The 15,377-nt window shown below is 37.3% G+C and overlaps 1 long non-coding RNA gene across 1 annotated transcript; it reads left to right on the plus strand.

The window, feature by feature from the left end:
* The first annotated feature begins 179 nt into the window (after positions 1-179).
* Positions 180-11,743, plus strand: LOC148125610 (uncharacterized). Its single transcript, XR_015743844.1, has 2 exons — positions 180-4,546; positions 10,684-11,743. It is a non-coding gene; the product is annotated as an uncharacterized LOC148125610 (long non-coding RNA).
* The last annotated feature ends 3,634 nt before the right edge of the window (positions 11,744-15,377 follow it).

A 15,377-nucleotide genomic window follows, 5' to 3' on the forward strand; every position in this document is an offset into this window, starting at 1 on the left:
TTGCTTCTTACGTTGAACTGCTACTCCAGAAGAAACGCAGTACAGGTAGTCCTTGACTTACAACAGTTCATTAATACAGTCAGGAAATGGGATTTGAGCACACAACCAAGTCTTCACAGCTTGCAAAAGGGTTGGTGTCCTGATATCTGGAAGGTGAGTATTTCAGAGGGCAAGGAGTGGTGGGATGCTGCCAGTTTGGACCAGTTCTAGCGAACCGGTAGCTCCGACAATCAGCTGGTCCCACCCTGTCTTGTCCTGTCCTGTCCTATATTTCCGCATTTTTAAAACTCGGTTGATTCACGTGGCACAATGGATTCCCGTGCCTCAGCTGTTTTACTTACCGGAGCTGCCCTAGAAGGTAATCTGTAGTACTTGAAATTGTTGTATTTTGAGTCCTGCATGCATACGCGAAGCGCATGCTCTTAGAAGCAGTTATTAAACTGGTTGCAGCCCACCACTGAGGGCAAGGACTAGGGCAGAGAAGACACATCTTCTGGTTCTGACATTCCTTGGTTGACAAGGCCTGCAGGTGCCCAACCTGCCTGACTAAATTGAACAGGTAGAAACAACTCTGAGAAGATGGTCCCTTAGGTAACCCAGCTTCAAGATAGGAAGGGCTCTAAAGATGATAACCAGCACCTTGAATCACTCCTGAAAATATTGGCAACCAATGCAGCTCTCCAAGCATGCGTTAACATGCTAAATACCCAATACCCTTTTTCTACTTGTGCAATTGCATTCAACACTCTTTGAAACTTTGGAATGCTTTTTAAGGACAGCCCCATGCAGAACACTTTGTAGTAATCCAGATAAGAGGTCACAAGGACACGAGCAAGGACTCTTTAAAGGAATCTTGTCTTCAAAACATTCAGGTACAACAACAGAGGTACAAGGGTATTTATTCGGGGGGGAGGGGAGGGTTGGCCATTTCCAGTGGACTGTGGGCAGCATATAAAACTAGGAAAAACATTTTAAAATCTGCATGATAACTATTTGTAAACTAATACATACTTGCAGATTAAATATGGGACGTTGTATAAGCTTTCTATAAAAGGATTGTAATAAACACTATAAAGTACTATGCAGGCTCAAAACAACATTGAATTGGTAGGCTGGAATAATACCATTCTATGAATGTGTGGTTTTTATGACGTTTTTCCTTTGAAGTGAATTTTAATGCAATTCATTCAAAGAAATAATATCAGAAAGCAAGTTACTGTACAAATATTGATTGCATCATTAGTATCTATAATGGTGATGACTAGATTCTATGGCATGTTTATCACAATGAACATTTGCCAAAGTACTTGCATTTTATAAAACATGCTATGGTATGTTGCATTTCAGTGTTAACTTTCTGATTATTTATACCACTTCTGCATGGCCCCTGCCCACCTGCCCCCACCCTTGTCTTTTCCTGCCCTAAATAAGGCCAAATTCCCTTCTGTTTTAGCTCAGGTGATTTGCGCGGCAGAGCATATTGCCATGCCTCAGCTGAGCTCATCAGCACTGACACCAAGGGCGGTCTTTGAGTGCTGCGCTGCACCTCCAAAAAGCACGCTCTCATAGAACCAATCACAACACCAACTGGCCCTGTCCAACCTTCCCCGCCCATTTCACTCCACCCTGCCCTGCTCTATATATCTTGCCTTTGCCACATGGCCCAGCTAATCTCTGTGCCTCGCCTCCGTGCCTCGCCGCCTCTGCTCACCAAAGGTAAGCAATGCATGCCACCTGCTCGCTGTTCGCCTTGGCTGGGTCAGGGAATGCACCATTCCCTGGCTCCAGACTTGCCCCAGGCGTCCGCTCGCATGCCTACCCCCCACCTCTGGCTTCAAACTATGGCCCCATGGGCCAAAGTAATTTATTCAGCTTGTGCTAGGCCGAAGGGCTATGGGGGGGTGACATGGGTGCAGGAGAGCCAAAGCAGTTTGGGAATGGACCGGACGGTTCTTCTTACCTTTAAGAAGATCCATCTGGAAAGCACTGCAGCGGAGATCTTGCAGCCACTTCTCCCATCACTTGCCGCCAAGGCTTCGCTCGTGGAGACGCTCCATGTGCTCTCCAGGTTGGCAGCTGCTTCTCTCTGCTGCTGCTCTTGCTGTGAGAGCAGACTGCAATTTAGCAGCTGTCAGCCGCCACTTTGAGTCCTCTAAGTCCCATTCGGAAAGCACTGCAGCTGAGAGAAACAGCATTCAACATAGCTGCTGCTTCTCTGTACTGTAGTGCTGTCTATGCTGTAGTGCCGGAGAGCAGAGATGGAGCAGAGCAGGCCCCGAAACACTGCTTTATTGAGCCTTGCCACAGGGTGAAAGCTGTGCATGTGTGGAAATCGTGCACATGGGCATGCACTCTCTCTCATATTTTTGGCGAACTGGTGGTGGGTTTATTTGAAACCCACCACTGATTATTGGGGAAATGGAAGAAAGAGTAGACGGTAGACCACTTCCTTTGGGTGCTACCAAAGCTTGTGGTTTCTGTTGTGCAAATGGGAAGGTTATGCAAATGTTATTGCTGCCATGCAAAGTATAGATCATGTGTCCTGGAGCCAGAAAAAAAAAATAAGAGAAGGCTTCTCTAAAATTAGCATTAGCTTTTAATTTCCTCATTGCTGTTTTGATAAAATGTCACTGCACAAAATGGGCAGTGAACTGAGCTGGTAAAGTCAAGCATCTGTTCTCCCTTGTTTATATTCTTAGAACAGCAGGGAATGGTATGAATATTTTGGTGCACTATGTGCGTCAATGTTTCTTGAGGTGCTGCATGCACTGAAGATTGAAACATGAGGCAGCAGCTGCAAAAACCAAAGGAAGATGTTGATATACCTACACAGGGCAATTTCTGAACCAATGTGTTATTTTAATATTGGTAGTTACATATCAACTGATGCTGAGATATAAGAGATGGCAACATGGCAGAAATTCCAGTGTATTTAGAAGGCATCAAGTTGTGGAAGATCGTTTTACAGAATTATTTTTAGCTCAGCATGGCTGAAAATTCAGTGAATGCTAATAAAGAGGCAATTAAATGAAGGAATTAGTATTCATTCATTATCATTCATTAAGTTAGTATTCAGTGTGAGTGCTTAGAAGAATGAAGGTATCACTGCTATTTATAACATTAATTGTAAAAAGGCATATTGATACCATTCTGAAGAACTTTTTAGACTATGTGTTGTTCACTGGTCAAAAGCAGCTTTCCTAATGCCTATTTCTGAGAGTAGCAGTTTCAACAGCATTCATTTATGTTGGAAATTTGCTTTTTAATTTTTATTAGACTGTCGGCTTCTAGTGTACATTTTTAATGTAAGAGGTGGCATTCCAGGAAATGCATGACTATAGTTTTATCAGTAAGAAAAAAGAGTGAATGGGACAACAGTATGATACACCTATTTTTTCTTTGGGTATAGGGACTAATTCTTACTAAACCTGTTCCAAAAGCAACTGCTATTCAGACTGGTCCAATGGCATAGGGTTAGAAAACTAGTATATTCAAATTAAATCAGAAGGGCTGTGCACTGAAGATGCAGTCACATAATTCTTCATTGCCTCGTTATCTAGGGACCACAAGGAAGCACTAAGCATAGATAGAAAATAGGAGCTATGGTGGTGCAGTGGTTAGAATGCAGTACTACAGGCTACTTCTGCTGACTGCCGCTTGCCAGCAGTTTGGCAGTTCAATTCTCACTGGTTCAAGATTGATTCAGCCTTCCATCTTTCCAAGGTCAGTAAAATAAGGACCCAGATTGTTAGAGGCAACATGCTGACTCTGTAAACTGCTTAGAAAGGGCTGTAAAGCACTGTGAAGTGATATATACGTTTAAATGCTATTGCTGTTGAGGGGAGGTCCTTGGTACTCTCTGAGCTTGGTTGTTTTCTTACAAATGTTTCATTACCCAAACTAGGTAACATCGTCAGTGCTAGACTATTAGAAGAAAATTAAGGATTTACCTTTTTTATTCCTTTTGATCCCAATAATTGAAGATGCTTATTCATACTGAAAATATTCTAGAATTTGCAAGAAATTGTGTTTGTGCAATACAAGGGGGAGAGTCACAGGATTAGAGCAAAAATAAAGCATGAGGAGCTGCAAAGACATAGAAGCAGGGATAACCTTGGTTAAACTGCTTCCTATACTTTATATTTAAGATTTAGATTAAGGCAAAAACATTTGAAAACACTCTCACACTTAAAAAAAAACTTCAGAAACTTCAATATAATAAGCATCCAAAGAAAGGAGAGAACCTGTCATGCCCCAATCGGAATTTGATTCCGATGGGGAGCTGAGCAGCTGACAGGGAGTGGGAGTGTGGGTCCGTTGGCTGTGGAAGAAACTGGGGAAGGGCAAAGTCCAGCTGGGCAGAGCAGGAGAGAGGTAGAGCAAGGCAGAGGGAATTCGGAGGAAGATTCAGGCCAACCCCTCTTCATCCTAGGGCATGCAGGGAGGAATGGAGAAGGGAGCAACGATGATTCCCTTCATTAGCTGCAGTTGGGAACACAGTGTTTAAAAAGGGGAGTTGCACACAACCAACTGTCGAGAGCAAATTGTGAGTTATCTGGTATTGTCAAGGCTTATCTGGGGTTCTGACATCTTCCCAACTGTGTGTGCTTTGTTGGCCTTTCAAGTCTGCAGTTCCTTATCCTGCCCTGTCAAGTTAATTACCGCAGCGTGGTTTGTGTGGCTTTTTTTATTTACAGTTTGTATGTACTTTGTTTTTGGACTGGATTTCCTCCATTTAAAGACTGTTCTTGGGAGAATTTTTTTCTCCAGCCAAAGACATTGGGGGAAAGTTGGAGGTATTAAAGAGACTCTTCTTACTTATGTGAGTGTGTTGCCTTTGTGCCACGCCCCGGGTCATCATAGAACCTAAATCTGAATCTGAATCAATAAGATATTGCTAGACATCTGAAAAAGCAAACATGTTATGAAGAAAAGGAGAGAGGTGAGAGGAGATGTTAAAAAATATAAAATTGGCCTAAACTGGGTCTTGATTTAATACCCGTGGACTACTCTATGTTCATCTGAGACAAACATATGATGCACTAGGGGGAAAAAGGGGAAGTAGAAGAAATATGTAGACAAAATGGTTGATTGGAATCAAATAGGTCACCAAATGTCGTGGATGAACTTTAACTTATTTCTAAACATAAATTAAAATGGTGAGCATTTGCCAGCATCATTGTGCACAACTTGATACCATATAACCAATTACAGATTTATTATCTGGAGACTTTTGTATGAAATAAGTTGAATGCTTTGCAGTACAGTTCACATACTCTTATTATAGCAATGCCATGTACACGTACACATTTAAAGAGATTTGCTTCCAAACAAATATATATAAGCCTGCAGGCTCAATAAAACAGAATCACTATAAGAGGATGGGATACATATATTCCACATGGGAAATTTTTTTATGTAGGACATTTATATTGTCACCTACTTGCACATGGCAGCTCAAGGTGGCTTACAAGGATATAAAATCATATAAACTAAATTAAAATAATAAAGAGAAAAATAATAAAATAATAAAGTTAAGGTGGAAATTATACAAGAAATTTATTTTTTTCTGTGAAGCAGCAGGGGGCTGTTTTACAGAACTCTTCCCCTCAGACCCTAATATCAGGATCGGCCCCTATCTTTTCATACTATTGTTTTTGAAATGATTAACTTCCATTGTGAACAAATTATTAAAAGGCAGCTGGGACTTCAGAGAGGGCTACTTCCTTTTTTAATAATTTAAATGTTTTCTAAAATTCCATCTTCAATTAAACAGTGTGTTGTCTGGGTGTAAATATCTTTGTTGAATAATAATAAAAATTTGCAACATCATTCGTTACATTGATATTAATTCAACAATATTAAAATAGTAATATTCAACGTAATAGTCATAATATTTACTTATCTCTTTTAACATATCTTCTTTATTTTGTTTCCCTGTTTCTAACTTCCATTTTTTTGTTATTTAACCATTGATAAGATAGATCATATAATATTTAGTTTTCTTTCTCCTTAATTGCCAACATTAATCTATTCATTTCTGCACATTCTAATATATTCCTAATCACATTCTCATCTGTAGGTATCTCTTCACTCTTCCAACTTTATGCAAATACAATTCTAGCGGCAGTTAATATATGAATCACTAAATATGCATTTGCCTTACTGTATTTTTCAGGTAGAACTCCCAATAGAAATATTTCTGGCTTTAAATCATTATGCTGTTTTATCATTTTTTCCAACCACATATCTATTTTTGTGCAGTATTGTTTTGCTTTTGGGCAAGTCCACCACATATGGTAATATGACCCAGGTATCTGGTGGCATTTCCAGCATTTAACTGAGGGCAACTTCCCATTAGTAAAGTTCCCTTCTCACCGTGCCTCATGGTTTCTGATCGTTCAGTGTTCTTTTGGTCATGAACAGAAGGACAATTTTTAAAATGCCCCACCCAGCAGGTGCCCAGATTTTAAATTTTCTGCAAAAACAAACTGAATTCCTAAGAACAAGGAAATGGCCAAGACATTGACTTGATGCCATTTTTATGCCTTCTGATTGGTCAGTGGAGAAAAGGCTGAGAAGTTCTCACTATTGATGTGACAGAGGCATTGAGGATATTTGAAGGGCTATTTGAAAAATGGTTTCCCTCTTGCAATTTACTTGGCACAATCCTACTCTGACAATAATATTCTTTTTCCCCCTTCGCTCCACCACTTTCTTCTTACTTCATCCTTGGTAAGCTTTAAGTAGCACCACTAGCTATAAAAGAAGTGTTTTCCTCTTATTCCAACAGCGTTCATAGTAGTCACAAAGTGTTTTCCACAGCACAGTGTGCAGAAAAGTATGTTGAACTTTTGTTCTTGTTTGCCAGTTTCTCAGTTCCTACATTTCTCAGTTTCAATCCTTTCCTCTAGAGAAAAATACCTGATTACTCAGCAGCTATTCAAGTTCACCTACCCACTTCTGCATTAAGTAGCCTGTTTTATGAACATTGTAGTGTCTGTCTGCAACGTCTAGACTATTCTGGTACTGGCATCTTTCTGTATTTATTTCACTTCCTTTTAAAAAAAAAGATGGGAGATGCTCAAATTAGCCATGTGTCAACCATCTGACTAGGTTAGACAGCAAAATAAACTCCTGGGAGATGTTTTTTTACCAGGAGTATAAGATTCCAAGGGTAACAACATAGGGAAACTTTCATTTTTCCACCTGGACCTCCCATTGTCCCTTGTCCACCAATCTTTTACACTCTCTTTGTTTTGGGAATGATCTGTCTGCCTCAGACTTCCCCAGCTGGCAACCTTGAGATGTTGGTTCTGTCTCAGACCTCCAGTCGGCACACTTGCATTCCAAATTTCCCTCCCAAACTTCCCTTATATTCCAATGCCTTCCCTCCCCCCTCCCGTTACAGTTGTCTGGTTGCAAGTGAGGCTGCATAGCGAGTCAACCATGAGCGGAATGACACCATGAGAGGAAAGTTGACAAACCAGGCCAAGATATTAGCTTTATGTGCTTTCAATTTAACCATCCTTCCTTCCTTGCTAAATACAGCCGTTTACATTATTGTATTCTGAACTTAAACATCAATTATTTACTAGATGTGTTTATGATCTTAGCTCTAGGTAATTCACTTAATGTATGTTGGCAACAACAAAGCAAGTTGCTACTGCTGCTGTGCTGCCAAAAGGGAAGGAGACCTTGAGGCTTACTCTTCTGCACAGGCCGAATGCTATAGATCATCTGTAGTTTAAGATTATTATGTCTCTAAATCAGGACAATTTAGACAGAAGTTGTAAGCATTGGGTGGAATGAGGAACAAGATCTGTTCTGATCTGTCAGTCAACACGCTTTTCCAGAAGATGACCTATTGAACATTTCCAGGAATAGCTGTGCCAAGGTTGTCAATTGCTTTCTTGGAAATACACTCAAGAAATATGGCTTTAGGCCAACAGTGATGGAAAGAAATCCTGGACTGGATCGAAATGTGACAATAAAACAGCTGATATGTTGACATTTGCAATGGTGAAGGGATTAGTAATTTTCTTAAGAGTAGGATGTGTTTTTCAAATTCTTTTCATAGAAGGTGAAATTTTGCAGTGGCTGGAGGAGGAAAGCAAGAAACATTTTATTCTCAGTATTGTTACTGCCATATGAATTTAGGAAAACAGTATCTTTGGCTATATGGAAAATATTGGACAGGGTTTCATCATCAATGATTAAGATTTATTATGCTATTGTAGTCAGCTTGTGATTTTTATTTTTTTTAATGTTTTTCCTATTGAATCAGCTTAATAACCTGCTACATTTTTTGCCTTTATTCTTAATTATTCTGAAAGCAATATTTTTAATTGCTAAATCTATTATTTCTGTTATTAATATAAATTGCCTTAACCTCCCAGATGAAAAGGCAATTTGTGTGTGTGTGTGTGTGTGTGTGTGTGTGTATGTTTGCGTGAATATAACTTGCTTTGCAACAATTATTGAGGCAAGTTAGAGCAGAGGTTCCTAACCCACAGGCTGCAGCCGAGTACCGGTCCTTGAGCCTCTCGGAACTGGACTGCAGAAGAGGCAAATGAGTGCATTCACGCAAATGGAGCTATGTACATGCACGTGTCTGCCTATTGCTTGTGCACAACCCATCCCCTCTGCTGGTCTGCAAAGTCAGAAAAATTGAGGAACTCTGAGTTAGAGGAAAACATTAAAAATACAAAAAACATTTTGATAGCTGACACAAAGTCCGTGATGAAATATATTCAGCGTTAATTAGTGGTGTGGAGAAAAGCAAAATATACCCAATTTATATTATTTCCCTTTTAAAAATCTTGGATATATTCAAATTATTGTTAAGCAATTGTTTTATGTTGATTAGCTTTTGTTGTATACTTTTGCTTTTACCTTGCATTAGAGGTTCATATTATTTTTTTATGAAAGCAAAAAAAAAAAAGGAGAGAGGAGGACAACAAAAACAGGAAAATTATTACATACTCTCAAATAAAAAATACAGAGTAATATAACCACCTTAATCAGAACTTCAAATATACTGGACTACTACAAGTCACATCATTCACTGCTAGTAAATTTAATACATCTAGAAAGCACTTTGCTAGGGACAGTTGCACAATCAGACATCAAATTATACACCAAAGCAGGATAAATGTTAAAATTACCAATAATAATTCATATTTATATGAATTATTTATATGAATCCTTCACTTCCTAAACTGGGGGAAAGTTAAAAAGTGACAAGAAAATAAATTAATTTCTAAATTTCTTCAATACAGATAAAAATATATTCAAGTACCTATTACTTGAAATTAAAACAAAATCACAAAAACATCATATAAAAATATATAATCAAAATAACATTTAAATTATACAACAAAATAATCTTTTTTTAACCCATTTTATTCCCCTTCCCCAATTTTTTCCTTTTGGTTATTCTGTATTTTATCTCTCTTGGAAACATAATTATGTTGATTATTTTTAAAAAATGAATCCATCATTACCTGTAGTCTTCGATGTAGGCGTCTGTGTGCCATCTTTTGTTTGTTTTTGAAGTAATGCAATTGTCAAGTGTATGCCATAGTTTTTATTTCACCCTGCGCAACTGTGTACCTATGCTGTGAACTAACCCTTGTCCTCAATTCCTCTGGATACTTCACTGTGAGCAGGGCAGCCCCCAAGATTTGGAACTGCATCTAAAGTATGTGCTTTTGCAATATGAATAGCATAATGTGAGGTCCTTTGGAGAACTGGGGCATGAAAATGAACTTTTAGAAGAATTTCTGCAACATAACTGAAGTTCTCCCTAAAGAAAATAATATTGCTTTTTCTTCAGTCCTGCTCTGAGTCCAGGAAAGCCCCCAAAGAAGTACCATAGCACACTTTTCCTTTTGGAATGATTGTGACCATCCTAGATTCTCACTGCAGATCTTCAGAAAAGTTTTAAATAATGGCTGCTATAATTTATCATATAACTTTAGTTGGCCTCTGTATATATTTGCTTCCAAACAACAGTACTCAAGAAGAAGGTTAAGTAGGATAAATTAGAACTTCACTTGGAGAAAGTGAACATGAAATAAGAAAAATGATTTTTCTGATGGCTTCTTCTCATAGGCAGTGGACTGCAAACTTACCAGTCCTTGTAAAATTCAGTGAAGAACTGTTTCAGAAAAGCCATAATTGAGAATCCAGTGTGCCACTGTGGCATTTTCCTTATTATATTTCTTAATAGTAATTATTCTACAATAGGACAAGATGATAAGAGACAGAGAAAATGAACGATTTGGCTATTCTTGGGAAAGGAGAATTAAAAGCAGGATTAAAGTTTACCAAATGTTTAGTTGAAAGAGCTTTGAAATTCCTTCTCTAATGCATTAAAACCAATTAAATTGTTTCAAACTACCAACACTGAAAAACCTGAATAATTTGTTCTTTTGAAAAATTAGCACAACCTATTATAGTTGAGGACTGGAAAGCAGGACAAGAGAACTTACCCTGTGGAATAGTCAAGGTGTTGACATATTTTGTATCCTAATGCAATCTGGAAAGTGGCAGTGGCATTTTTATATATTGTAGTTTCTAAACCTATGTTCCCTTATCTGGTGCATGTAAAGAATTTCCAGTCAGGATGCCTATTTTATTTATTATTAATTTATTGTAGATTTTATTCTCTATTTTCAGATACTTTGCCTCCCAAAGCAACTCACATCAATTACAAAAGTGAGACAGACTCTGACTCCATGTTCATGTTCATGTTGCTAAAAAGAGAAGACATTCAAGAGATGGAGAATGCCATGTTGCTTCCCAATTATCTTGGATTCCAGATTGATAGAGAATGTCAAGGTTCTCTCCTTAAATCTTTTACTTGCTGTCCAGGTCACCTGGGATTTCTGGAAATGTAATCTAATCTACACTGGAATTCTGATGTCACTTCAGTTGTAACCATGCTGAGAGTATTACTCATCCAGCTGGGCTTTTGGTAAGACCCTTCCAGAAATTTGTAAAAAGGTAATTCTTGGCAGCGGTATAGAAATGGTTGCCACTGTCTTTTTTCAGTTAAAAAATCTTCCAAGTCTGGCCTGCAGCCCAGAGATTTGTCACTTCATAGTTGTCACTTCAGGTTACTAGTCTACTCCAATCCTGATTAGCTTTTAAAGATGTAGGTACTGCCACCTTCTGTCAGCAGTATAAATATTCAAGTGGAATGCCATGCAATATTGTGTTTACCAAAAAGGAAAATCTCTTTTAAAAGAAGTTGCTACTCTAGGGAAGATTAGCCAGAAAACATTTTCCAAGAATTACTATATTGTAAACACAAGCTTACAATTGTAAGTTGACCCTATTATCTGAAGGTAAATAATCAGGGGGGGAAAGTCTTTCTTTTACGTAAATGTGATAATTTGTGATCCTACAACATTTGCAAAGTATCATGAAATAGAATTTGACAACTGATTGGTTAACATAGAGTTATGTTATACTTTACTTTGTGATGATTTTCTATTTTTTGCTATGTTATTTATGTTTATCCAGCTTTCTCCCAATAGGCTGCAAGACACACATCTAACACAAGAAGGCAGGGCAATGCTATTAGAGCTTACAAACTAAAAATTTCACACAAGGGAAAAAATCTGTGTTATCATTACAGTATTGCACTTGAACTTTGGAAATCCAGTGTAATAATACATATTATTAATAATATTAAATTATTATTATTAAATTAAATCATTAGATTAAAATTTTATTTATTAGTTGCATTTTTATTCCATCTTTCATTAGTTATATTTCTATTTTCTGCAAGAACTCAAGGAAATGTACAAAGCCAATTTTCTTTCTCTAAAACTTTGTCTCTTGATTAAGAATTCTGGATTATTATTACTATGATTTGTCGGACAGTCAGCCAAATATTTACACTGGATTTGACATTTTTTTATCCAACTATCAGCTCCTTCCCAAGAATCTTGGATAGACAGATGTAGTTTAATGGTGTTAAACATATTGTCCACAGAATGTAAGCTATTACAAGCAAAACTGCCTTTTTGCAATTGACTAATGGAGATTGCATCAATGCCAATAGTCTTCAAATGGTGTTCCAGATGTTTTGGGCCTGCACCCAAGGCACCTAGAACTATTGGTACTATCTTTGTTCTATTTTTATTTGCATGTCTTTGTATTTTGTGATTTTCTCCAGCTCTTTCTCTTCTCTTCTACTGTCTCCCAAGTTCTATCCAGATTTTTTTCTGTCTTTCTTATTGATAATTGTTAACTCTACCATGTTATGTGACAGGTGTTTTGAATTCCCAGAACACTTTAGATTTTCTATTTATCTATTTTCTGGTCCCACCAGTTCTTGCTTGCAAGTAAATATTATTATTATTATGGTTCATCGTACAGTTAGCCAAATGTTTAGGCTGGATTTGGCATTTTTATCCACCTATTGAATTATTCCCAAGGACCTATATATCATTATTATTAGCTAGAAGGTTTTGTGAGTGAAAAACTTTAAAAATTCTTGAACTGGAATATCATTTTTCTCTCACTTGCAACTTTCTTTTCAATAAGCTTATGGCACTCAATAAGCATTTCTGAGAACGTGTAAAAACAAAAATATAGACACATGCTTCCTATAGGACCAGCGAAAACCATCTTATATGGCAAATAAATTTGTCCTTACTGTCACTCAGGGAATATGCTAGTTACCTGAATGAATTTTATCCCTCAATGAGAAGATCTAGTCTACCACAATAAAGAACAAATTTGCTTCAGGAGTAAGGGATGAGTAGACATTATACATTATGTTATTCTTTCTCCACTGCTCCACTTGGCTGCTACCTTCTCCAGATCCACTCCAGCATTCATTACAGGAGTATCTGTTTCCTTCTGACCAATGATGGGATCAGCCCTGTGATTTTTAAAAAAAGTTTCATCTGTCCCTTTAAACATAGGCCCAATGGATTGTGTGATCCTTAACACAAGATAGTTTTTCATAGCACATCATGGTATACATCGGTATGCAAAAATTTCACATATGCCCTTTTAAGCAAGTGGTAATGGCTTATGTCTGATCAGTACTTGAATGAGAAATCACTAAGCTTCAAAACAGACTACAACAAGCTGCCCAGGGTCCCATGGCAGTGGGTGGCATACAAATTTAATTAATTAAATACAGTAAATAAATAAAACGATCTCAGAAAGTAGCAAAGGCAGGTCTTTTTTTTCCTGTTCTTTCTCCTTCCCTCCTTCCCTCCTTCCCTCCCTCCCTCTTTCCATTGTCATCAGGACCCTAGCTGTTAAGATCCACTTCAGAGATCCGTAAGCAATCAAATTTACAGTATTATAGTTATTTATTATTATATTCAAGTTTTGAATACTTCAAACCAATTATATTGGCCTCTGATAGCCTGATTATATAAATAATACTGGAACATGCAAATAATTTGACATTCAAATATAGGCACTCCTCATTTAGTGACCATCATTTGCATGAACCATTGGGGTGCTAAGTGAAGTGGTAGCTAAGAGGAACTGAACTGTGCTTATAACTTACTTCAACTTTTCTTGGCTATGTCATGAATGTTGTAAATATGAGGATTGATCAAAATATGACTTTTTCATCACTATTGCAACTGTGAAAGGTCACTTAACAAAGCATTTGCTAAATGAAGATTACCTGTAGTATTTGGCCCTCAAAAGAAGGACATATGTTTCTTAGCAGTTCCAGGTAGTTATGATCTACCAGAGGCTATTATGGTGAGCCAATATGGCCCTTTAAAAATTGAATTAAGATTATGTTTTACTGAAACTTATTCAAGTTTTGCATTAGAACATTCCTACACCACAGGGCAATACTAATCGTGTTATTAAAGAACCTTTAATTCTGCACAAAGCCAACCCACAACAGAATGAGCTGTATTTTTGTAGCAGTGGTTTCCTAGCACCTTCTATTATTAGAAAAATCCTTAGGATAAACAGATGTAGTTTTAATTTTTTCCTGTATTGTTATTTGACTACATGCCTCCTGTTATGATTTCATGAGCAAGAAATTAATAAAATACTTAACTTTAATACTCTGAATTAAGTAGCACATAAATTCACATGCTCTGGGGTGGTACAGATTATGAAATGTTACTCATGTGGCATCACAGTTCTGGGTGATGAAACATTTCAGTGATGCCAGTACTTACTCAAGAGTTCCACTACCTTGGAAGATCTTTGTGTGCTTGCAGGGAAGACTTGCAATGTCACAGACATGTTCATGTTGTGATACTTCATGGTACACTTATCTATGCCATAATATCTTGTATCCCAAAACTACATTTTCTAGGCATTAGAAGTTACAGTGACACCACGCACATCATGACGTCTTTGTGCAAGTGACTCCTAGGCACAAATTTCATGTTTTTCATCATTTGCAAATAATTTCAGGTTGTTTTATTAAAATAATGTTTCTCACTGTTTGAATGACTGTTAGGCAAAAGAAAAACAGATCATTGTTAAATAATTCATACTTCAATATTATTAAGAAGATGAATCAAAATTAAGCCTTTAGTCTAGTTTATTTGAAACCAAGTTAAGCACAGACCAACCAGAGCAAAAATTAAGCAACCAGACACAGAAAGCCTAAGAAAATAACCATCCAAGAAAAAGTCCTGGGAACCTATGAATTAGAAGTGTCCCTTCCCTTGCCCAGAAGCTCTTCTCTTTTATTAATAATTGTAACACAATCCATTTCTTGCTGTCTTATTGCTGAAATCTCTGGAGACCATTATAACCGGATTATAATAATTGTTTTATCTTAAATCTAACAGTTGAAATGTAGGCAGGTCTTCAAGTTCTCTGAATATGTATTTCTACATATACATTTTATTATATCCAATACAAGTCATTATTGGAACAGAACTAATAATTTTAATAACAGTGGCATATATTGTTTGTAACAGGTTCTTACTGGAAGGAATTCTTATCTAGCCCTGCATCCAGTAATTCTAGTTTCTGTGGGATGCTATTTTATTTACTTTGCATCTGCCTCTCAGGAGTCCGAAGTAATAAAAAAAATAGGTTGATCAATTAAGCTATCAGTTACTACCTTCAGTTCAGTCTACTCAAAACTCCTTGTTCAATATTTATGTGTTAGCAAAAATTTAAAAAATCTTCACATTAATTCTGAAGAACTGAAAATAATGGCGACATGGAAGTAATTTGTGGGCTCATCTCCATATTCTTCTAATTATAAAAAGAAGAGGTTTACCTGTTTCTACTTTATAGGTCATGTCCTCAGGATGTCACCTTCATCCCATCCTTAGTTTACTACAGAGAAAATGCACTTCAATTTTGGATTAGTGTTTTCCTTCTTCTCATGGTCCAAGTTTTGCATATGA

The sequence above is a fragment of the Pseudonaja textilis genome, chromosome 5 (genome assembly GCF_049901715.1).
Source record: "Pseudonaja textilis isolate UNSWEBS1 chromosome 5, rPseTex1.2, whole genome shotgun sequence".
In the NCBI taxonomy this organism is placed as follows: Eukaryota; Metazoa; Chordata; class Lepidosauria; order Squamata; family Elapidae; genus Pseudonaja; species Pseudonaja textilis.